This window comes from Scylla paramamosain, chromosome 23, assembly GCF_035594125.1.
Source record: "Scylla paramamosain isolate STU-SP2022 chromosome 23, ASM3559412v1, whole genome shotgun sequence".
Lineage (NCBI taxonomy): Eukaryota > Metazoa > Arthropoda > Malacostraca > Decapoda > Portunidae > Scylla > Scylla paramamosain.
In genome coordinates, this window is record NC_087173.1 from 12,335,875 (window position 1) to 12,360,485 (window position 24,611).

At 40.8% G+C, this 24,611-nt stretch overlaps 1 long non-coding RNA gene across 1 annotated transcript in view; it reads left to right on the top strand.

Moving 5' to 3' along the window:
* Positions 1-4,592: 4,592 nt before the first annotated feature.
* Positions 4,593-24,611, top strand: part of LOC135112461 (uncharacterized) — a 23,801-nt gene continuing 3,782 nt past the window's right edge. Inside the window, exons 1-7 of the long non-coding RNA XR_010274403.1 lie at positions 4,593-4,708; positions 5,530-5,704; positions 7,990-8,470; positions 8,748-8,912; positions 14,860-15,039; positions 18,319-18,498; positions 21,782-21,955. This is a non-coding gene — a long non-coding RNA (uncharacterized LOC135112461). The remainder of the gene's footprint in view (positions 4,709-5,529; positions 5,705-7,989; positions 8,471-8,747; positions 8,913-14,859; positions 15,040-18,318; positions 18,499-21,781; positions 21,956-24,611) is intronic.

Sequence of the window (24,611 nt, forward strand, 5' to 3'; positions counted from 1 at the left end):
ACCTTATAATGTCATCTACAGTTATTCTATTTTTATTTACCATGAAAAAATTGTTATATCAAGTTGTTTTATATATTAAAATGTTTCCATCATGCCCACATACACACACAAAACCATTTAATTTGTAAACAACAAACATGTATAGCCTATCATTTACCCAGTGTTATTTTCTGATTACATACCGTGAGAAAATTACTTATATTACCTTTATTAGTTTGTTTTATTTATTAAAATATTTCTTTAATGCTTCCATGCACACACACAAAACCATTTCTTTCGTAAACACAAAGTTATTTAGGCTATAATCTAATATCATTTCCTGATTTTTATAATGACTACTAGATTACAAATGAAAGTTTCTTTGCTTTAAATTTCTCATTTTTCTCTCTATTTCCTTTTATTAAATCTTGCTACACACCTCAAAGCCTTCCCTCTCATTAATATTCGTATATTTGTGCCTATTAAAACTCTAAGTATTTCATATTTTCGTGTTATTCTTCCATTTATTCATATTCATACACTTTTCACTATTCTGTTTCTCTTATTCTTCTATTTTCTTTTATTTTGTTCAGCTTATATTCCGTCTCCTCTTGTTAAGACTAATTAAAGGTCATTTTAGTTCCTCTCAGTCTCTATTTAAATTAAGAGAAAATGCACAGAAATTAGCCTAGTTCCCAAGGATGTTTCTCCTGTTAAGAATGCAGAAATCTTGCTAATCTGTCACTAAAACTCTATAAAAAACACCTTTAAAAAATCAGTGTTTGTTTAAATCAAGCACAGAAGTGTTATTTTTTATTTAGATTAAGAGAAAGGGCACAGAAATTAGCATAGCTCTCAAGGATGTTTCTCCTGTTAAGAATGCAGAAATCTTGCTAATCTGACACTAAAACTCTATAAAAAACACCTTTAAAAACCTATGTCAATTTAAATCAAGGCACAGAAGTATTATTCTTTATCTAAATTAAGAGAAAGTGCACAGAAATTAGCCTAGTTCTCAAAGATGTTTCTCCTGTTAAGAACGCAGAAATCTTGCTAATCTGACACTAAACTCTATAAAACCACCTTTAAAAACCTATGTCAATTTAAATAAAGGCACAGATAGTGTTATTTTTTATTTAAATTAAGAGATAGGGCGCAGAAATTAGCCTAGTTCCCAAGGATGTTTCTCCTGTTAGAATGCAGAAATCTTGATAATCTGTCACTAAAACTCTATAAAAAAACACCTTTAAAAATCAGTGTTTGTTTAAATAAAGGCACACAAGTGTTATTCTCTATTAAATTAAGAGAAAGTGCACAGAAATTAGCCTAGTTCTCAAAGATGTTTCTCCTGTTAAGAATGCAGAAATCTTGATAATCTGTCACTAAAACTCTATAAAAAACACCTTTAAAAATCAGTGTTTGTTTAAATAAAGGCACACAAGTGTTATTTTTTATTTAGATTAAGAGAAAGTGCACAGAAATTAGCATAGCTCTCAAGGATGTTTCTCCTGTTAAGAATGCAGAAATCTTGCTAATCTGACACTAAAACTCTATAAAAAACACCTTTAAAAACCTATGTCAATTTAAATCAAGGCACAGAAGTATTATTCTTTATCTAAATTAAGAGAAAGTGCACAGAAATTAGCCTAGTTCTCAAAGATGTTTCTCCTGTTAAGAATGCCAGAAATCTTGCTAATCTGACACTAAAACTCTATAAAAAACACCTTTATAAACCTATGTCAGTTGAAATAGAGGCACAGAAGTGTTATTTTTTATTTAAATTAAGAGAAAGGGCGCAGAAATTAGCCTAGTTCCCAAGGATGTTTCTCCTGTTAAGAATGCAGAAATCTTGCTAATCTGTCACTAAAACTCTATAAAAAACACCTTTAAAAACCTATGTCAATTTAAATCAAGGCACAGAAGTATTATTCTTTATCTAAATTAAGAGAAAGTGCACAGAAATTAGCCTAGTTCTCAAAGATGTTTCTCCTGTTAAGAATGCAAAAATCTTGCTAATCTGACACTAAAAACTCTATAAAACCACCTTTAAAAACCTATGTCAATTTAAATAAAGGCACAGAAGTGTTATTTTTTATTTAAAATTAAGAGAAAGGGCACAGAAATTAGCCTAGTTCCCAAGGATGTTTCTCCTGTTAAGAATGTAGAAATCTTGCTAATTTGTCACTAAAACTCTATAAAAAAAACACCTTTAAAAATCAGTGTTTGTTTAAATAAAGGCACACAAGTGTTATTCTCTATTAAATTAAGAGAAAGTGCACAGAAATTAGCCCTAGTTCCCAAGGATGTTTCTCCTGTTAAGAATGCAGAAATCTTGCTAATCTGACACTAAAACTCTATAAAAAACACCTTTAAAAACCTATGTCAATTTAAATCAAGGCACAGAAGTATTATTCTTTATCTAAATTAAGAGAAAGTGCACAGAAATTAGCCTAGTTCCCAAGGATGTTTCTCCTGTTAAGAATGCAGAAATCTTGCTAATCTGACACTAAAACTCTATAAAACCACCTTTAAAAACCTATGTCAATTTAAATAAAGGCACAGAAGTGTTATTTTTTATTTAAATTAAGAGAAAGGGCACAGAAATTAGCCTAGTTCTCAAGGATGTTTCTCCTGTTAAGAATGCAGAAATCTTGATAATTTGTCACTAAAACTCTATAAAAAACACCTTTATAAACTTATGTCAATTTAAATAAAGGCACAGAAGTATTATTCTTTATCTAAATTAAGAGAAAGGGCACAGAAATTAGCCTAGTTCTCAAAGATGTTTCTCCTGTTAAGAATGCAGAAATCTTGCTAATTTGTCACTAAAACTCTATAAAAAACACCTTTAAAAATCACTGTTTGTTTAAATCAAGGCACAGAAGTGTTATTTTTTATTTAAATTAAGAGAAAGGGCACAGAAATTAGTCTAGTTCTCAAGCAAAAATCTTGCTAATCTGACACTGAAATTATATAAAAAAAAAAAAAAAAAACCTTTAAAACCTGTGTCAGTTTAAATAATCCTTTTAAATGCAGTTGTCTGGGGCAGAAGGGTTAATCTTTTCTGGTAAAGTAGATGATGCAATAATAACAAGGAAAATATATTGCAGAATGATAAAAAACACCCTTTAAAACCTGGTCAGTTTAAATAACCCTTTTAAATGCAGTTGTCTGGGGCAGAAGGGTTAATCTTTTCTGGGAAAGTAGATGATGCAATAATAAGAAGGAAAATATATTGCAGAATGAAAATAGAAGCAAATAGTGGAAGAGGTGGATGAAAATAAACAGGTAGGAGTGAAGTATGAGTTTTTTGTGGATGAAAATGACTGAGAGGAACTAAAATGACCTTTAATTAGTCTTAACAAGAGGGGACGGAATATAAGCTGAACAAAATAATAGAAAATAGAAGAATAAGAGAAATTGAATAGTGAAAAGTGTATGTATATGAATAAATGGAAGAATAACATGAAAATATGAAATAGTTTCGAGTTTTATAAAAGATAGGCACAAATATACGAATATTAATGAGAGAGAAGGCTTTGAGATGTGTAGCAAAATTTAATAAAAGGAAATAGAGAGAAAAATGAGAAATTTAAGGGAAAAAAACTTCCATTTGTAATCTAGTAGTCATAAGAATCAAGAAATAATATTAGATTATAGCCTAAATAACTTTGTGTTTACGAAAGAAATGGTTGTGTGTGTGTGCATGGAAGCATTAAAGAAGCAGTTTAATAAATAAAACATACTAATAAAAGTAATATGAGTAATTTTCTCACGGTATGTAATCAGAAAATAACACTATGTAAATGATAGGCTACACATGTTTGTTGTTTACAAATTAAATGGTTTTGTGTGTGTATGTGGGCATGATGGAAACATTTTAATATATAAAACAACTTGATATAACAATTTTGTCAATTTAAATAATTATAAAATAACTGTAGATGACATTATAAGGTAGATAGGTTTGTGTTTAGATGTTGGCGAAGAGTGGAGATAGGCTACGCAGTTATATGGTTAACGCCAGCATCCCATAAGTAGTTTTTTTGACATGGTTTCCTGATTATATAGATGTGGAAGACAGTTGGCAATAGGGAGGCTGGCGAGGGAGAGAGATAAATGGTGTTTGTTAGTAGTTAAAGGGTTAGTAGTCAGGGTTTATCAGCTACCTTTCACAAGTGTCCAAACATATAATATAAAGTCATAAAACTGAGAAATAAACAGAATAAAAAATAAGAATAAACGTTTCTACTGAAAACAGCGATTAAAAACGATTGATTTAGGCAAAATTAAATAAGTAAACAAAACTTCTCCACATTCGAAGATGAAATAAATAGTCTGATTTTCTTTTTTGAAACGCGAAACAGAAAAAAAAAACCAGACAAACAAACGAGAAAAAAATAATTAACTCTTAATATTATAAAAATACGTAATTATATATACACACGAAAAAAAACAAATAAATGGATCAATAATTTTATTAATGAATGACGAAATCAACGAAATAATTAACTCATAAGACAAAACAAAAAACAAAACAAGTAACAATTAAATAAACAGAAAAATCAAAACAAACATTTCCGTGAAAAAAACAATAACATTAATAAACAAATAAATAAATAAAAAATAAATAAATAAACCTGACAGGTGGGAGTTTGATGCGAGTCTTGAATATAGTGCAGTGGAAATATTAATCGCTCTTTAATCTTCGTTATTTCACCTCAAACGAGTAAGTTAACCATCAGATTTTATTGTGCAATGAATGAGGAATGAATGCTGGAAAAATGACAGCGCTGGGAGACATGACTGTTCAGATAACCGAGATTACATAAGGACTTCTTTTTGGGAATATTTAGATAATGTTATATGGGATTGTCACCTCTCTCTCTCTCTCTCTCTCTCTCTCTCTCTCTCTCTCTCTCTCTCTCTCTCTCTCTCTCTCTCTCTCTCTCTCTCTCTCGGTAATGTTAGGTAAGAAAGTTTTAATTAGTAGGACCTTAGAAAAATTTACTTAAAATGTCAGGTTTTCTCTCTTCCGTTCCTCTTGTATCAGGTTTTTCTCTAAAATCTTGAGAACTAGGCCAATTTCTGTGTCCTTTCTCTTAATTTAAATAAAGAATTACACTTCTGTGCCTCTATTAAAACTGACAAAGGTTTTAAAGGTGTTTTTATAGTGTTTTAGTGGAAGATAAGCAAGATTTCTGCATTCTTAACAGGGGAAACCTGGCTAATTCCTGTGGCCTTTCTGTTAACGCGGTCCTTTCCCTGTATATAATTGCAAAGCCTCTATTGCTGTATATTTTGTGCGTTCAGAAACATTATTGCTATTCTGTTCTCCCCCACAATCTTAATTCATCAGATTTGCTTTCCTTTTACACAATGGCATCTTGACCTAATGCCCCTAACAGAATATATTTTAAATTTCTCGCTGTAGGTCTTATTTACTGCCTCTCATCTTTATTGCAGTTCCTATAAATATAATAAGGAAGAGGAAATATCAATGTAGGCATTTATTGAACTAAAACCCAGCTGAGTACGATAATTTTATAGGTTTATATGCGAGGCCGATGTAAACAAGGACCCAGACCAAGACCAAGATGGAGGATCGAAAGCCGCTGTGGATGTGGTGTTAGGAATTGAAATGTAAAGATTCCCGGTATAATAGGCCACGAAGAGGGACGGAAATAAGAGGAATTAACTATTTCCTGCCCCTGGAATAGTCAAGGTAAGGGAAATAAGGTGTGGAAGGCCGGGAAATAAGGAAACTGAGAGGGTGATAAGGGCAGGGGATGTTTGGGTCAAATTAGCGGATTTTTATATTATTTTCGAGTTGTTTGTTCATTGTTGGTGTTATTTTTTCAATATGGCGTTCGTTTGGGTACGTTAGATATGTTTGCCATTCCTGTATCAGTTATTTCATCTTAATTTCCTTGTTTGTTTGTTTGTTTGTTTGTTTGATACAGGGGAATATTGGGATCCTTTGCCTAGCTGAAAGAGAGGATACACACACACACACACACACACACACACACACACACACACACACACAGAGAGAGAGAGAGAGAGAGAGAGAGAGAGAGAGAGAGAGAGAGAGAGGACCCCAGTACACCACTAGTGAGGTGTTGTGGTCCCTGGCTGTCTGTGTGGTGTTAGTTGCCAGCTGTGCATTAGTGAAGCCAACCATTGCACTCATTATTTCATATATCTCACAAATACACTGAGAGAGAGAGAGAGAGAGAGGAGAGAGAGAGAGAGAGAGAGAGAGAGAGAGAGGAGAGAGAGAGAGAGAGAGAGAGACCCCAGTACACCACTATGTGACGTGTTGTGGTCCCTGGCTGGCCTGGGTGGTTATATATCTCACAAAATACACTGAGAGAGAGAGAGAGAGAGAGAGAGAGAGAGAGAGAGAGAGAGAGAGAGAGAGAGAGAGAGATGAGAGAGAGAGAGGACCCAAAGTACAGCATTATTGACTTTATCTGATGTGACAAGTACACGGTTTTCATTGTAATATTTAGTTTAACTATATAAAAATATGGATTATTATTGTTACTTTTATTGTTTTATGAATTAGATGGTAAGTTTTTACTGGAATATATTGTGTAATTGTAATATAACAATGATTTTGGCCTGGCTTGGCTTAATTCAAGGCACACTGACGGAAATTAAATAGATAAATAAATAAATAAATATTCAACATTATTTTCAAATTAATTAATTGATAAATAATTAAATAAGCTTGTATTCTTATACTTTATATGAGTGAAACACACACACACACACAGACACACACACACACACACACACACACACACACACACACACAAAGAATAACTGATAAAATGAATAATTACAGTCGATATGAAGGGTTAAATAAGGTGAATTCTGATTGGCCGGTGGGAGGGAAAGGCTTAAGGGCTTGGCCAGTCGTGGCGCTTCGCGAATGGGGTCTGTTCCGAGGCAAATATGGTGTCATGGCCTCGGGAAACGCAGAATTTTGATTGGAGTTGGTTTTTTGTTTGTTTTTAAGCTCAGAATTAATCAAACTAATTGCCAAAAAGCAACAGAGACATCAATTAACATCTTCACATGTAATACCACAATTATTTCCGGATCACCTGAAGATCCGCCACCCCAGATTGTCTCACCTGAAGATCCGCCACCCCAGACTCTCTCACTTGGTTAGGTTAGGTTAGGTTAGGTTAGCCTTACCTAACCTAACCTAACAACATGAATGCATTAAAAAACTGAGTGGGTATATAAAATGCAGAAAAAAAGTTTACTTCATTAAAAGTATGGGATCACCTGAAGATCTGCCACCCCGGATTGTCTCATCTGAAGATCTGCCACCCCGAGTGCGGGCTGGGGTGGCGGATCTTCAGGTGATCCTTATTTCCTATGAATTCAACACCAGGAAGTTTTCAATGGTCATCACCAGACGCAGCGTCCTACCACAGCTTCAACAGCAGGCAGCACTCGGACACTGCCGACAACTAGTCCCCTGTGAGCAGCATGCAGTGATATCACCAGATGCACAGCACAAGAAGAGCCAGTGACATTATTCACTGCCTCAAATAATCTTGTTTTCCAGAACAGTGATTATTGTGCTTATCATACACCAATAATTGTATATCTTGGTATTTTTTTTTATTTTTTTTATTTGTGTATTTTCATGCTAAGATTACATGAAAATAATTGTATATCTTATTGTTTTTTGTACTGTTTTTATTGATTTATTTGTTTCTGTGCTTAAATTAACATAGAAATACTATTATTTTGTATTATTTTGTTCAGATTACATAAAAAAAATAATTGCATCTCTTATTATTTTTGTATTATCTTATTTAAACAGTAATTATTGCAATTGTTTAATTATTGTCTCATTATTGACGCCAACTGTTGACTGGGAACCCGCAACCTAACCTAGCATTGTTTTTTATTATTATTATTATTAATTATTGTTGTTGTTGTTGTTGTTGTTAAGCCCTGTCTAATTTATTTTATATATTGCAGTAGTGTGTGTGCTGGGAGGACCTGAGCCACCTCCACCCCACCCTGCCCTGACACACTGGATCCCCACCAAACCTCTCCCTGCCCCTCCCTGTGGGGGAGGAGGAGGTCTGCGCCCCGCCCGCCCCGGCCCAATCACCTTTCAGGCTTGGGGCAAAGGGTGCGCTGCGGCTGCCCCGCCCTGACCTGAAGGGCTTCCTGCCACAGGAGGAGGAGGAGGAGGAGGAAGAGGCGCGGGTGCCCCCCCGGGGGACACGACAGCGGCGACGACGAGCCCTCCGTCCTGCACCCCCCGGCCCCCGAGCCCCGCCCCACCCACCATCAGCCACACCAGTCCCTACCACAGCCTCTGTCCCCCGCCCCACACCAGGAGCGACTCAGAGCTGCCCTCCGCTGCGCCCCCTGCTCCCCCTAAAGCAGCAGCAGCAAGCAGCAACAGCCACAGCAGGTGTACAGCTGGCCCTACCCTCCACAACCACAGCAGGTAAGAAGAGGCAGGCAGGCTGGTTGTCACTGCCTGTGGCACTGCAGCACTGTGGCACTCAACACAGCCACAGCAGGAGAGGCAGGGGAGAGCTCTCACACACACACACACACACACACACACACACACACACACACACACACACACACACACACACACACACACACACACACACACACACACACACATTACTTATATAACTGTCACTAATTACACACAAGTAATTCTTTCACAGGTCAATTATCAACCCCCAAACTAACCCCCCTCCTTCCAACAGTTCCAGTACCCTTATGATGCAGCTGAGGGGACTGACACTGCCACCACCACCACCACCACCACTGCCACCACCGCCACAACAAGGGTTATTCAGGTGTTGCCCCAATATGCTTCAACCCCACAGCCCCACTCCCCCATGACAGTGCAGGCAGGGAATGTCATACAGGTGAGAGAGAGAGAGAGAGAGAGAGAGAGAGAAAGAGAGAAAGTTTTTTACATACAGAAAGGAGAGACAGAGATAGAAAATCAATCTTACTACTACTACTACTACTACTACTACTACTACTACTACTACTACTACTACTACTACTACTACTACTACTACTACTACTACTACTTCTTCCTCTTCTTCTAATACTGTTGCTACTATTACTAGTACTGCTGCTGCTGTTACCGGAAGTGATGAAAAGGGTCCTGGGGGTCTGGAGAGTGGCAGACTGCCCTCCACACCTACATTAATAATAACAACAACAACAACAATAATAATAACGAAAGCCTGAAATTTGGATGCATTTTTGTTTGTTTATTTATTTATTTATCTTTTTCGGTCAACAACAAAAGCTACCTTTGATTTTTAAGCTCTTCTTTTTAATTTTGTTCATTTTTTTCTTTCTTTCTTTCTTTAACTTCTTTTTTCTTTTGTGTTTTTTAGCATGATTTTATTTTTTGCTTCTTTTTACCTTCTGTGTGCAAACCCAAGTAAACAAATTGAATAAATATCATGGCTTCTGACTGCAGCAACAACAACAATAACCACCACCACCATCACCACCACCCACCTAATACAAGAGTTAATCCAGTATTCTCAATATTTCACCACTAGTCTATCCACCTCATTAATACAACATTTAACCAGTATTCTCAATCTTTCACCACTATTTTGTCCACCTCACTAATACAAGAGTTCACCAGTATTCTCAATATTTCACCACTATTCTGTCCACCACCCTAATACAAGAGTTAATCAGTATTTGAAGGATGACCTTTGACCTACAGGGACCTTAGTAGGCCTTTTTATACATATATATTACTCTAGCACTGGCTTGTATAAATGAATAAATAAATAAATAAATCTGTCTCTCTCACTTGATGGTTGAAAAGAATGGATTACTATTGCCTGGATAGTAGTAAAGAATAGTACTGATAGTTAGAGGTGATATAATAGCCCACAATAATATTAAGAGTTAGTACAAGCCTTTAATAGTACCCAATAGTACAAAAAATAATACAAAATTATTATGAGTTAGGACACACATTAGGACAGTAATCAGTGTGTCATTTTACCTGATACTATATGTTAATAGATTCTGTTTCACACAATCTCTGTTAAATCAATACCTGGAAGTCCTGTACACACACACACACACACACACACACACACACACACACACACACACACACACACACACACACACACACACACACACACACACACACACACACACACACACACACATACCAGGGGAGGAACAGTGCAAGTGTGAGGCCAACGCGCTGGGCTGCCAACCTGTCGGCCTGGGTGACGCGTGAAGGGCGTGTGTGGTGTTGGTGGTGGTGTCTTGGCCCTGTGGTGTCCCTAGCCTTCATGTCATTGTGATTGGTGAAATAGATGACCTCCATTACTTTTTCATCTTCCTGAGGTCACTTGCTGGTACCTCTGTGTCACCACGCTTAGGTCAGCTTTTTTTTTTTTTTTTTTTTTTCAATTTTATGTAGGAGTGACACTGGCCAAGGGCAACAAAAAATCCAATAAGAAAATATGCCCACTGAAATGCCAGTGCCATAAAAGTGTCAAAGCAGTGGTCAAAAATTGATGAATAAGTGTCTTGAAACCTCCCTCTTGAAGGAATTCAAGTCATAGGAAGGTGGAAATACAGAAGCAGGCAGGGAGTTCCAGAGTTTACCCTGCCTCCCCTGTTCTTGCATTACTGGGCTGCTGGACAGGTGGCACAGCCTCATGTGTGCCCTGTCTGTCCAGCACCCTGGCTATCCTTGTGGATGGGCTGGGCACACACTGAGACACAGCACACAGCAAGGGTGTAAAACTGCACCTCACTGCTTTAAATATGAGTGTACAGGTTGAGAGGCAACGGCAGCACAGCACAGCACAGCACAGCACAGCATGGCAGCTCCTTAACAACACAGCCAGTCTCTGTGTGATGTTCATTGTGTCTTGAGCATTGTATCCTTGACAAACGTGGCGTACTGAGCACATCTTCACATTGTTCTTGCCTTAATGTGAAGTATTAATGTATTACACCTCACAAGTGTAGCCACGTGGCCCCTGTGTGTTCCCGTACCTGGTGATCTCAGGAACAGTTTCAGATTTCATCACAAATATTAATAACTGCAGCAATACTTGGTGCACCCTTCACACATGACCGGGGCTGATTAGTGGGTGAGTCTGCGCCTGAACCAGCCCATCACCCAGCAGGTTGAGGCCACAAGCAGCCCAGCCCAGCATCAATAAGACCAACACCAGGGCTTACTCACCCCTAGACACAACAGCAAGACTAGTCAGAACTGAGCCGTAACACCTGTGTCTCTCTTCACCTCCACAATTATTAACATTCTTTCATTTATTGATATATTTACTGGTACATTACTTACATTACTGGTACATGAAAATTACTAATGTTGCTTTTATTCCGACAGGCTATCACCACCATGACCACCATGACCACCACCACCACCATATGACCACCGCCACCACCACCACACCACCACCACCACCACCACCTCCACCACCACCACCACCACCACCACCACAGCACTCAGCGTGGCACAGAAGGAACAGAGCCAGGCGGAAAACAAGGACTAAGATCCACTGCCACTTCCAAATAAGGTAATACATGAATTTTCTCTCCTCCTCCTCCTTCTCCTCCTCCTCCTTCTCCTCCTCCTCCTCCTCCTCCTCCTCCTCCTCCTCCTCCTCCTCCTCCTCCTCCTCCTCCTCCTCCTCCTCCTCCTCCTCCTCCTCCTCCTCCTCCTCCTCCTCCTCCTCCTCCTCCTCCTCCTCTTCCAGCTGGGTTTTTTTTATTGTTTTACTGCTTCAATCTGTGGTTTCCTGCTTCAAAAATACAAAATATACTGTTGAAATTTTCTTATCAGTTCATGTCCTCCTCCTCCTCCTCCTCCTCCTCCTCCTCCTCCTCCTCCTCCTCCTCCTCCTCCTCCTCCTCCTCCTCCTCCTCCTCCTCCTCCCCCAATTTAAGAGGGTTAGCAGGAAATTGCCCCCTGATAATTGAATATTCAACTGAATCTCACTTCCTGTCTCAGAAATGATGTGAAAAATGGTTTTGGAAAATGTTTTGGAAGAAAATGTGTCTTGTCTTTGTTTTATGGAAAGACTGAGTTGTTGTTGTTGTTGTTGTTGTTGTTGTTGTTGTTGTTGTTGTTGTTGTTGCTGCTGCTGCTGTTGCTGTTGTTGTTGTTTATCTTGCTTATTCCTCTTCCTCCTCCTCCTCCTCCTCTTCCTCCTCCTCCTCCTCCTTTTCTTACAAGTTTATTATCATCGTTTATATTTCTCTCTCTCTCTCTCTCTCTCTCTCTCTCTCTCTCTCTCTCTCTCTCTCTCTCTCTCTCTCTCTCTCTCTCTCTCTCTCTCTCTCTCTCTCTCTCTCTCTCCCTTGTTCCCTTTTCTAACAAAATAAACTGATGGATAGATAAACTGATAGATATTTGGTACCATATTTTGAAACACTTCTGTGCTGTACTTCCTCTGTTTTCAAAAAGGCTCTAGATGAAGCTGTACATGTTTTTAAGTGTGTTTTTCATGATTCTAGTGACAGATTAACAAGACTTGTACATTATTAACAGGAGAAGCACTCTTGAAAACTGGCTAATCATCTCCTTGACCTTGAAAAACAGTCTTGATAAATGAGCAAAGCATTTTTAAGTGTTTTTAAAATTGTGGTAACAGATTAACAAGACTTCTACATTATCAACAGGAGAAACACTCTTGAGAACACAGCTAATTATCCCTCTGTGACTCTGGAAAAGTCTAGATGGCAGAGAAGGAACAAGAAAGCAGAGCATTACAGAATAGGCCCTTACAAGACAAGAACTTAATCTAAATCACAAAGTAGGAAAAGACATTGAAAACCTCACCTTTAGGAACCACCTCATGAAGGAATACGATGAAGAAGGGTGTGACAAGGTCGTTGATCCCCTGCACGTAACCTGAGGCAGGGTGACGGATGGCCCAGATGTACAGAATGTGCTCAAACATTTCTTGTACGATTGTTTGTTGGAACAACGGAATCAGGGGAGACATGCGTGGGATGTCAATGTGAATCTGTGGAGAGACGTGGGTTTGGTGAGACTAGGTTAAGTTTGGTTAGGTTAAGTTAAGTTTGGTTAGGTTAGGTTAGGTTAAGTTTGGTTAGGTTAGGTTAAGTTAGGTTTGGTTAGGTTAGGTTAGGTTAAGTTAAGTTTGGTTAGGTTAGGTTAAGTTAGGTTAAATTCGATTAGGTTAGGTTAAGTTAAGTTCGGTTAAGTTAAGTTTGGTTTGGTTAGGTTGGGTTAGGTTAAGTTTGGTTTGGTTAGGTTGGGTTAGGTTAAGTTTGGTTAGGTTAAGTTAGGTTTGGTTAGGTTAAGTTTGGTTTGGTTTGGTTAGGTTTGGTTTGCTAAGGTTATGTTAGGTTAGGTTAGATGAGAGCAGTAGAGAGGAGAATACTTGCTTTTGTGGTCTCTATATTACAAGGATAGAGATCTTAGTCAGTATATAAAAGAATGACTGAAAAGATACACCAGGTGACAAATATTCCTATGACAGGAGAATGAAGCTTTTAAACTGATATACACACACATAGAAAATAAAGAAAAAGAGAGAGAAAAAAATATTGAAAGAAAAAAACAGGAAAGGAAGATTATCAACACACACACACACACACACACACACACACACACACACATACCAGGGGAGGAACAGTGCAAGTGTGAGGCCAACGCGCTGGGCCGCCAACCTGTCGGCCTGGGTGACGCGTGAAGGGCGGCGTGGTGTTGGTGGTGGTGTCTTGGCCCTGTGGTGTCCCTAGCCTTCATGTCATTGTGATTGGTGAAATAGATGACCTCCATTACTTTTTCATCTTCCTGAGGTCACTTGCTGGTACCTCTGTGTCACCACGCTTAGGTCAGCTTTTTTTTTTTTTTTTTTTTTTTTCAATTTTATGTAGGAGTGACACTGGCCAAGGGCAACAAAAATCCAATAAGAAAATATGCCCACTGAAATGCCAGTGCCATAAAAGTGTCAAAGCAGTGGTCAAAAATTGATGAATAAGTGTCTTGAAACCTCCCTCTTGAAGGAATTCAAGTCATAGGAAGGTGGAAATACAGAAGCAGGCAGGGAGTTCCAGAGTTTACCCTGCCTCCCCTGTTCTTGCATTACTGGGCTGCTGGACAGGTGGCACAGCCTCATGTGTGCCCTGTCTGTCCAGCACCCTGGCTATCCTTGTGGATGGGCTGGGCACACACTGAGACACAGCACACAGCAAGGGTGTAAACTGCACCTCACTGCTTTAAATATGAGTGTACAGGTTGAGAGGCAAGGCAGCACAGCACAGCACAGCACAGCACAGCATGGCAGCTCCTTAACAACACAGCCAGTCTCTGTGTGATGTTCATTGTGTCTTGAGCATTGTATCCTTGACAAACGTGGCGTACTGAGCACATCTTCACATTGTTCTTGCCTTAATGTGAAGTATTAATGTATTACACCTCACAAGTGTAGCCACGTGGCCCCTGTGTGTTCCCGTACCTGGTGATCTCAGGAACAGTTTCAGATTTCATCACAAATATTAATAACTGCAGCAATACTTGGTGCACCCTTCACACATGACCGGGGCTGATTAGTGGGTGAGTCTGCGCCTGAACCAGCCCATCACCCAGCAGGTTGAGGCCACAAGCAGCCCAGCCCAGCATCAATAAGACCAACACCAGGGCTTACTCACCCCTAGACACAACAGCAAGACTAGTCAGAACTGAGCCGTAACACCTGTGTCTCTCTTCACCTCCACAATTATTAACATTCTTTCATTTATTGATATATTTACTGGTACATTACTTACATTACTGGTACATGAAAATTACTAATGTTGCTTTTATTCCGACAGGCTACCACCACCATGACCACCATGACCACCACCACCACCATGACCACCGCCGCCACCACCACCACCACCACCACCACCACCACCACCACCACCACCACCACCACAGCACTCAGCGTGGCACAGAAGGAACAGAGCCAGGCGGAAAACAAGGACTAAGATCCACTGCCACTTCCAAATAAGGTAATACATGAATTTTCTCTCCTCCTCCTCCTTCTCCTCCTCCTCCTTCTCCTCCTCCTCCTCCTCCTCCTCCTCCTCCTCCTCCTCCTCCTCCTCCTCCTCCTCCTCCTCCTCCTCCTCCTCCTCCTCCTCCTCCTCCTCCTCCTCCTCCTCCTCCTCCTCCTCCTCCTCTTCCAGCTGGTTTTTTTTTATTGTTTTACTGCTTCAATCTGTGGTTTCCTGCTTCAAAAATACAAAATATGCTGTTGAAATTTTCTTATCAGTTCATGTCCTCCTCCTCCTCCTCCTCCTCCTCCTCCTCCTCCTCCTCCTCCTCCTCCTCCTCCTCCTCCTCCTCCTCCTCCTCCTCCTCCTCCCCCAATTTAAGAGGGTTAGCAGGAAATTGCCCCCTGATAATTGAATATTCAACTGAATCTCACTTCCTGTCTCAGAAATGATGTGAAAAATGGTTTTGGAAAATGTTTTGGAAGAAAATGTGTCTTGTCTTTGTTTTATGGAAAGACTGAGTTGTTGTTGTTGTTGTTGTTGTTGTTGTTGTTGTTGTTGTTGTTGTTGCTGCTGCTGCTGCTGTTGCTGTTGTTGTTGTTTATCTTGCTTATTCCTCTTCCTCCTCCTCCTCCTCCTCTTCCTCCTCCTCCTCCTCCTCCTTTTCTTACAAGTTTATTATCATCGTTTATATTTCTCTCTCTCTCTCTCTCTCTCTCTCTCTCTCTCTCTCTCTCTCTCTCTCTCTCTCTCTCTCTCTCTCTCTCTCTCTCTCTCTCTCTCTCTCTCTCTCTCTCTCTCTCTCTCTCTCCCTTGTTCCCTTTTCTAACAAAATAAACTGATGGATAGATAAACTGATAGATATTTGGTACCATATTTTGAAACACTTCTGTGCTGTACTTCCTCTGTTTTCAAAAAGGCTCTAGATGAAGCTGTACATGTTTTTAAGTGTGTTTTTCATGATTCTAGTGACAGATTAACAAGACTTGTACATTATTAACAGGAGAAGCACTCTTGAAAACTGGCTAATCATCTCCTTGACCTTGAAAAACAGTCTTGATAAATGAGCAAAGCATTTTTAAGTGTTTTTAAAATTGTGGTAACAGATTAACAAGACTTCTACATTATCAACAGGAGAAACACTCTTGAGAACACAGCTAATTATCCCTCTGTGACTCTGGAAAAGTCTAGATGGCAGAGAAGGAACAAGAAAGCAGAGCATTACAGAATAGGCCCTTACAAGACAAGAACTTAATCTAAATCACAAAGTAGGAAAAGACATTGAAAACCTCACCTTTAGGAACCACCTCATGAAGGAATACGATGAAGAAGGGTGTGACAAGGTCGTTGATCCCCTGCACGTAACCTGAGGCAGGGTGACGGATGGCCCAGATGTACAGAATGTGCTCAAACATTTCTTGTACGATTGTTTGTTGGAACAACGGAATCAGGGGAGACATGCGTGGGATGTCAATGTGAATCTGTGGAGAGACGTGGGTTTGGTGAGACTAGGTTAAGTTTGGTTAGGTTAAGTTAAGTTTGGTTAGGTTAGGTTAGGTTAAGTTTGGTTAGGTTAGGTTAAGTTAGGTTTGGTTAGGTTAGGTTAGGTTAAGTTAAGTTTGGTTAGGTTAGGTTAAGTTAGGTTAAATTCGATTAGGTTAGGTTAAGTTAAGTTCGGTTAAGTTAAGTTTGGTTTGGTTAGGTTGGGTTAGGTTAAGTTTGGTTTGGTTAGGTTGGGTTAGGTTAAGTTTGGTTAGGTTAAGTTAGGTTTGGTTAGGTTAAGTTTGGTTTGGTTTGGTTAGGTTTGGTTTGCTAAGGTTATGTTAGGTTAGGTTAGATGAGAGCAGTAGAGAGGAGAATACTTGCTTTTGTGGTCTCTATATTACAAGGATAGAGATCTTAGTCAGTATATAAAAGAATGACTGAAAAGATACACCAGGTGACAAATATTCCTATGACAGGAGAATGAAGCTTTTAAACTGATATACACACACATAGAAAATAAAGAAAAAGAGAGAGAAAAAAATATTGAAAGAAAAAAACAGGAAAGGAAGATTATCAACACACACACACACACACACACACACACACACACACACATACCAGGGGAGGAACAGTGCAAGTGTGAGGCCAACGCGCTGGGCCGCCAACCTGTCGGCCTGGGTGACGCGTGAAGGGCGGCGTGGTGTTGGTGGTGGTGTCTTGGCCCTGTGGTGTCCCTAGCCTTCATGTCATTGTGATTGGTGAAATAGATGACCTCCATTACTTTTTCATCTTCCTGAGGTCACTTGCTGGTACCTCTGTGTCACCACGCTTAGGTCAGCTTTTTTTTTTTTTTTTTTTTTCAATTTTATGTAGGAGTGACACTGGCCAAGGGCAACAAAAATCCAATAAGAAAATATGCCCACTGAAATGCCAGTGCCATAAAAGTGTCAAAGCAGTGGTCAAAAATTGATGAATAAGTGTCTTGAAACCTCCCTCTTGAAGGAATTCAAGTCATAGGAAGGTGGAAATACAGAAGCAGGCAGGGAGTTCCAGAGTTTACCCTGCCTCCCCTGTTCTTGCATTACTGGGCTGCTGGACAGGTGGCACAGCCTCATGTGTGCCCTGTCTGTCCAGCATCCTGGCTATCCTTGTGGATGGGCTGGGCACACACTGAGACACAGCACACAGCAAGGGTGTAAACTGCACCTCACTGCTTTAAATATGAGTGTACAGGTTGAGAGGCAAGGCAGCACAGCACAGCACAGCACAGCACAGCATGGCAGCTCCTTAACAACACAGCCAGTCTCTGTGTGATGTTCATTGTGTCTTGAGCATTGTATCCTTGACAAACGTGGCGTACTGAGCACATCTTCACATTGTTCTTGCCTTAATGTGAAGTATTAATGTATTACACCTCACAAGTGTAGCCACGTGGCCCCTGTGTGTTCCCGTACCTGGTGATCTCAGGAACAGTTTCAGATTTCATCACAAATATTAATAACTGCAGCAATACTTGGTGCACCCTTCACACATGACCGGGGCTGATTAGTGGGTGAGTCTGCGCCTGAACCAGCCCATCACCCAGCAGGTTGAGGCCACAAGCAGCCCAGCCCAGCATCAATAAGACCAACACCAGGGCTTACTCACCCCTAGACACAACAGCAAGACTAGTCAGAACTGAGCCGTAACACCTGTGTCTCTCTTCACCTCCACAATTATTAACATTCTTTCATTTATTGATATATTTACTGGTACATTACTTACATTACTGGTACATGAAAATTACTAATGTTGCTTTTATTCCGACAGGCTACCACCACCATGACCACCATGACCACCACCACCACCATGACCACCGCCGCCACCACCACCACCACCACCACCACCACCACCACCACCACCACCACCACCACAGCACTCAGCGTGGCACAGAAGGAACAGAGCCAGGCGGAAAACAAGGACTAAGATCCACTGCCACTTCCAAATAAGGTAATACATGAATTTTCTCTCCTCCTCCTCCTTCTCCTCCTCCTCCTTCTCCTCCTCCTCCTCCTCCTCCTCCTCCTCCTCCTCCTCCTCCTCCTCCTCCTCCTCCTCCTCCTCCTCCTTCTCCTCCTCCTCCTCCTCCTCCTCCTCCTCCTCCTCCTCCTCCTCCTCCTCCTCCTCCTCCTCCTCTTCCAGCTGGTTTTTTTTTATTGTTTTACTGCTTCAATCTGTGGTTTCCTGCTTCAAAAATACAAAATATACTGTTGAAATTTTCTTATCAGTTCATGTCCTCCTCCTCCTCCTCCTCCTCCTCCTCCTCCTCCTCCTCCTCCTCCTCCTCCTCCTCCTCCTCCTCCTCCTCCCCCAATTTAAGAGGGTTAGCAGGAAATTGCCCCCTGATAATTGAATATTCAACTGAATCTCACTTCCTGTCTCAGAAATGATGTGAAAAATGGTTTTGGAAAATGTTTTGGAAGAAAATGTGTCTTGTCTTTGTTTTATGGAAAGACTGAGTTGTTGTTGTTGTTGTTGTTGTTGTTGTTGTTGTTGTTGTTGTTGTTGCTGCTGCTGCTGCTGTTGCTGTTGTTGTTGTTTATCTTGCTTATTCCTCTTCCTCCTCCTCCTCCTCCTCTTCCTCCTCCTCCTCCTCCTCCTTTTCTTACAAGTTTATTATCATCGTTTATATTTCTCTCTCTCTCTCTCTCTCTCTCTCTCTCTCTCTCTCTCTCTCTCTCTCTCTCTCTCTCTCTCTCTCTCTCTCTCTCTCTCTCTCTCTCTCTCTCTCTCTCTCTCTCTCTCTCCCTTGTTCCCTTTTCTAACAAAATAAACTGATGGATAGATAAACTGATAGATATTTGGTACCATATTTTGAAACACTTCTGTGCTGTACTTCCTCTGTTTTCAAAAAGGCTCTAGATGAAGCTGTACATGTTTTTAAGTGTGTTTTTCATGATTCTAGTGACAGATTAACAAGACTTGTACATTATTAACAGGAGAAGCACTCTTGAAAACTGGCTAATCATCTCCTTGACCTTGAAAAACAGTCTTGATAAATGAGCAAAGCATTTTTAAGTGTTTTTAAAATTGTGGTAACAGATTAACAAGACTTCTACATTATCAACAGGAGAAACACTCTTGAGAACACAGCTAATTATCCCTCTGTGACTCTGGAAAAGTCTAGATGGCAGAGAAGGAACAAGAAAGCAGAGCATTACAGAATAGGCCCTTACAAGACAAGAACTTAATCTAAATCACAAAGTAGGAAAAGACATTGAAAACCTCACCTTTAGGAACCACCTCATGAAGGAATACGATGAAGAAGGGTGTGACAAGGTCGTTGATCCCCTGCACGTAACCTGAGGCAGGGTGACGGATGGCCCAGATGTACAGAATGTGCTCAAACATTTCTTGTACGATTGTTTGTTGGAACAACGGAATCAGGGGAGACATGCGTGGGATGTCAATGTGAATCTGTGGAGAGACGTGGGTTTGGTGAGACTAGGTTAAGTTTGGTTAGGTTAAGTTAAGTTTGGTTAGGTTAGGTTAGGTTAAGTTTGGTTAGGTTAGGTTAAGTTAGGTTTGGTTAGGTTAGGTTAGGTTAAGTTAAGTTTGGTTAGGTTAGGTTAAGTTAGGTTAAATTCGATTAGGTTAGGTTAAGTTAAGTTCGGTTAAGTTAAGTTTGGTTTGGTTAGGTTGGGTTAGGTTAAGTTTGGTTTGGTTAGGTTGGGTTAGGTTAAGTTTGGTTAGGTTAAGTTAGGTTTGGTTAGGTTAAGTTTGGTTTGGTTTGGTTAGGTTTGGTTTGCTAAGGTTATGTTAGGTTAGGTTAGATGAGAGCAGTAGAGAGGAGAATACTTGCTTTTGTGGTCTCTATATTACAAGGATAGAGATCTTAGTCAGTATATAAAAGAATGACTGAAAAGATACACCAGGTGACAAATATTCCTATGACAGGAGAATGAAGCTTTTAAACTGATATACACACACATAGAAAATAAAGAAAAAGAGAGAGAAAAAAATATTGAAAGAAAAAAAAACAGGAAAGGAAGATTATCACACACACACACACACACACACACACACACACACACACATACCAGGGGAGGAACAGTGCAAGTGTGAGGCCAACGCGCTGGGCCGCCAACCTGTCGGCCTGGGTGACGCGTGAAGGGCGGCGTGGTGTTGGTGGTGGTGTCTTGGCCCTGTGGTGTCCCTAGCCTTCATGTCATTGTGATTGGTGAAATAGATGACCTCCATTACTTTTTCATCTTCCTGAGGTCACTTGCTGGTACCTCTGTGTCACCACGCTTAGGTCAGCTTTTTTTTTTTTTTTTTTTTTTTCAATTTTATGTAGGAGTGACACTGGCCAAGGGCAACAAAAATCCAATAAGAAAATATGCCCACTGAAATGCCAGTGCCATAAAAGTGTCAAAGCAGTGGTCAAAAATTGATGAATAAGTGTCTTGAAACCTCCCTCTTGAAGGAATTCAAGTCATAGGAAGGTGGAAATACAGAAGCAGGCAGGGAGTTCCAGAGTTTACCCTGCCTCCCCTGTTCTTGCATTACTGGGCTGCTGGACAGGTGGCACAGCCTCATGTGTGCCCTGTCTGTCCAGCACCCTGGCTATCCTTGTGGATGGGCTGGGCACACACTGAGACACAGCACACAGCAAGGGTGTAAACTGCACCTCACTGCTTTAAATATGAGTGTACAGGTTGAGAGGCAAGGCAGCACAGCACAGCACAGCACAGCACAGCATGGCAGCTCCTTAACAACACAGCCAGTCTCTGTGTGATGTTCATTGTGTCTTGAGCATTGTATCCTTGACAAACGTGGCGTACTGAGCACATCTTCACATTGTTCTTGCCTTAATGTGAAGTATTAATGTATTACACCTCACAAGTGTAGCCACGTGGCCCCTGTGTGTTCCCGTACCTGGTGATCTCAGGAACAGTTTCAGATTTCATCACAAATATTAATAACTGCAGCAATACTTGGTGCACCCTTCACACATGACCGGGGCTGATTAGTGGGTGAGTCTGCGCCTGAACCAGCCCATCACCCAGCAGGTTGAGGCCACAAGCAGCCCAGCCCAGCATCAATAAGACCAACACCAGGGCTTACTCACCCCTAGACACAACAGCAAGACTAGTCAGAACTGAGCCGTAACACCTGTGTCTCTCTTCACCTCCACAATTATTAACATTCTTTCATTTATTGATATATTTACTGGTACATTACTTACATTACTGGTACATGAAAATTACTAATGTTGCTTTTATTCCGACAGGCTACCACCACCATGACCACCATGACCACCACCACCACCATGACCACCGCCGCCACCACCACCACCACCACCACCACCACCACCACCACCACCACCACAGCACTCAGCGTGGCACAGAAGGAACAGAGCCAGGCGGAAAACAAGGACTAAGATCCACTGCCACTTCCAAATAAGGTAATACATGAATTTTCTCTCCTCCTCCTCCTTCTCCTCCTCCTCCTTCTCCTCCTCCTCCTCCTCCTCCTCCTCCTCCTCCTCCTCCTCCTCCTCCTCCTCCTCCTCCTCCTCCTCCTCCTCCTTCTCCTCCTTCTCCTCCTCCTCCTCCTCCTCCTCCTCCTCCTCCTCCTCTTCCAGCTGGTTTTTTTTATTGTTTTACTGCTTCAATCTGTGGTTTCCTGCTTCAAAAATACAAAATATACTGTTGAAATTTTCTTATCAGTTCATGTCCTCCTCCTCCTCCTCCTCCTCCTCCTCCTCCTCCTCCTCCTCCTCCTCCTCCTCCTCCTCCTCCTCCTCCTCCTCCTCCTCCTCCTCCTCCTCCTCCTCCTCCCCCAATTTAAGAGGGTTAGCAGGAAATTGCCCCCTGATAATTGAATATTCAACTGAATCTCACTTCCTGTCTCAGAAATGATGTGAAAAATGGTTTTGGAAAATGTTTTGGAAGAAAATGTGTCTTGTCTTTGTTTTATGGAAAGACTGAGTTGTTGTTGTTGTTGTTGTTGTTGTTGTTGTTGTTGTTGCTGCTGCTGCTGCTGTTGCTGTTGTTGTTGTTTATCTTGCTTATTCCTCTTCCTCCTCCTCCTCCTCCTCTTCCTCCTCCTCCTCCTCCTCCTTTTCTTACAAGTTTATTATCATCGTTTATATTTCTCTCTCTCTCTCTCTCTCTCTCTCTCTCTCTCTCTCTCTCTCTCTCTCTCTCTCTCTCTCTCTCTCTCTCTCTCTCTCTCTCTCTCTCTCTCTCTCCCTTGTTCCCTTTTCTAACAAAATAAACTGATGGATAGATAAACTGATAGATATTTGGTACCATATTTTGAAACACTTCTGTGCTGTACTTCCTCTGTTTTCAAAAAGGCTCTAGATGAAGCTGTACATGTTTTTAAGTGTGTTTTTCATGATTCTAGTGACAGATTAACAAGACTTGTACATTATTAACAGGAGAAGCACTCTTGAAAACTGGCTAATCATCTCCTTGACCTTGAAAAACAGTCTTGATAAATGAGCAAAGCATTTTTAAGTGTTTTTAAAATTGTGGTAACAGATTAACAAGACTTCTACATTATCAACAGGAGAAACACTCTTGAGAACACAGCTAATTATCCCTCTGTGACTCTGGAAAAGTCTAGATGGCAGAGAAGGAACAAGAAAGCAGAGCATTACAGAATAGGCCCTTACAAGACAAGAACTTAATCTAAATCACAAAGTAGGAAAAGACATTGAAAACCTCACCTTTAGGAACCACCTCATGAAGGAATACGATGAAGAAGGGTGTGACAAGGTCGTTGATCCCCTGCACGTAACCTGAGGCAGGGTGACGGATGGCCCAGATGTACAGAATGTGCTCAAACATTTCTTGTACGATTGTTTGTTGGAACAACGGAATCAGGGGAGACATGCGTGGGATGTCAATGTGAATCTGTGGAGAGACGTGGGTTTGGTGAGACTAGGTTAAGTTTGGTTAGGTTAAGTTAAGTTTGGTTAGGTTAGGTTAGGTTAAGTTTGGTTAGGTTAGGTTAAGTTAGGTTTGGTTAGGTTAGGTTAGGTTAAGTTAAGTTTGGTTAGGTTAGGTTAAGTTAGGTTAAATTCGATTAGGTTAGGTTAAGTTAAGTTCGGTTAAGTTAAGTTTGGTTTGGTTAGGTTGGGTTAGGTTAAGTTTGGTTTGGTTAGGTTGGGTTAGGTTAAGTTTGGTTAGGTTAAGTTAGGTTTGGTTAGGTTAAGTTTGGTTTGGTTTGGTTAGGTTTGGTTTGCTAAGGTTATGTTAGGTTAGGTTAGATGAGAGCAGTAGAGAGGAGAATACTTGCTTTTGTGGTCTCTATATTACAAGGATAGAGATCTTAGTCAGTATATAAAAGAATGACTGAAAAGATACACCAGGTGACAAATATTCCTATGACAGGAGAATGAAGCTTTTAAACTGATATACACACACATAGAAAATAAAGAAAAAGAGAGAGAAAAAAATATTGAAAGAAAAAAAAACAGGAAAGGAAGATTATCAACACACACACACACACACACACACACACACACACACACATACCAGGGGAGGAACAGTGCAAGTGTGAGGCCAACGCGCTGGGCCGCCAACCTGTCGGCCTGGGTGACGCGTGAAGGGCGGCGTGGTGTTGGTGGTGGTGTCTTGGCCCTGTGGTGTCCCTAGCCTTCATGTCATTGTGATTGGTGAAATAGATGACCTCCATTACTTTTTCATCTTCCTGAGGTCACTTGCTGGTACCTCTGTGTCACCACGCTTAGGTCAGCTTTTTTTTTTTTTTTTCAATTTTATGTAGGAGTGACACTGGCCAAGGGCAACAAAAATCCAATAAGAAAATATGCCCACTGAAATGCCAGTGCCATAAAAGTGTCAAAGCAGTGGTCAAAAATTGATGAATAAGTGTCTTGAAACCTCCCTCTTGAAGGAATTCAAGTCATAGGAAGGTGGAAATACAGAAGCAGGCAGGGAGTTCCAGAGTTTACCCTGCCTCCCCTGTTCTTGCATTACTGGGCTGCTGGACAGGTGGCACAGCCTCATGTGTGCCCTGTCTGTCCAGCACCCTGGCTATCCTTGTGGATGGGCTGGGCACACACTGAGACACAGCACACAGCAAGGGTG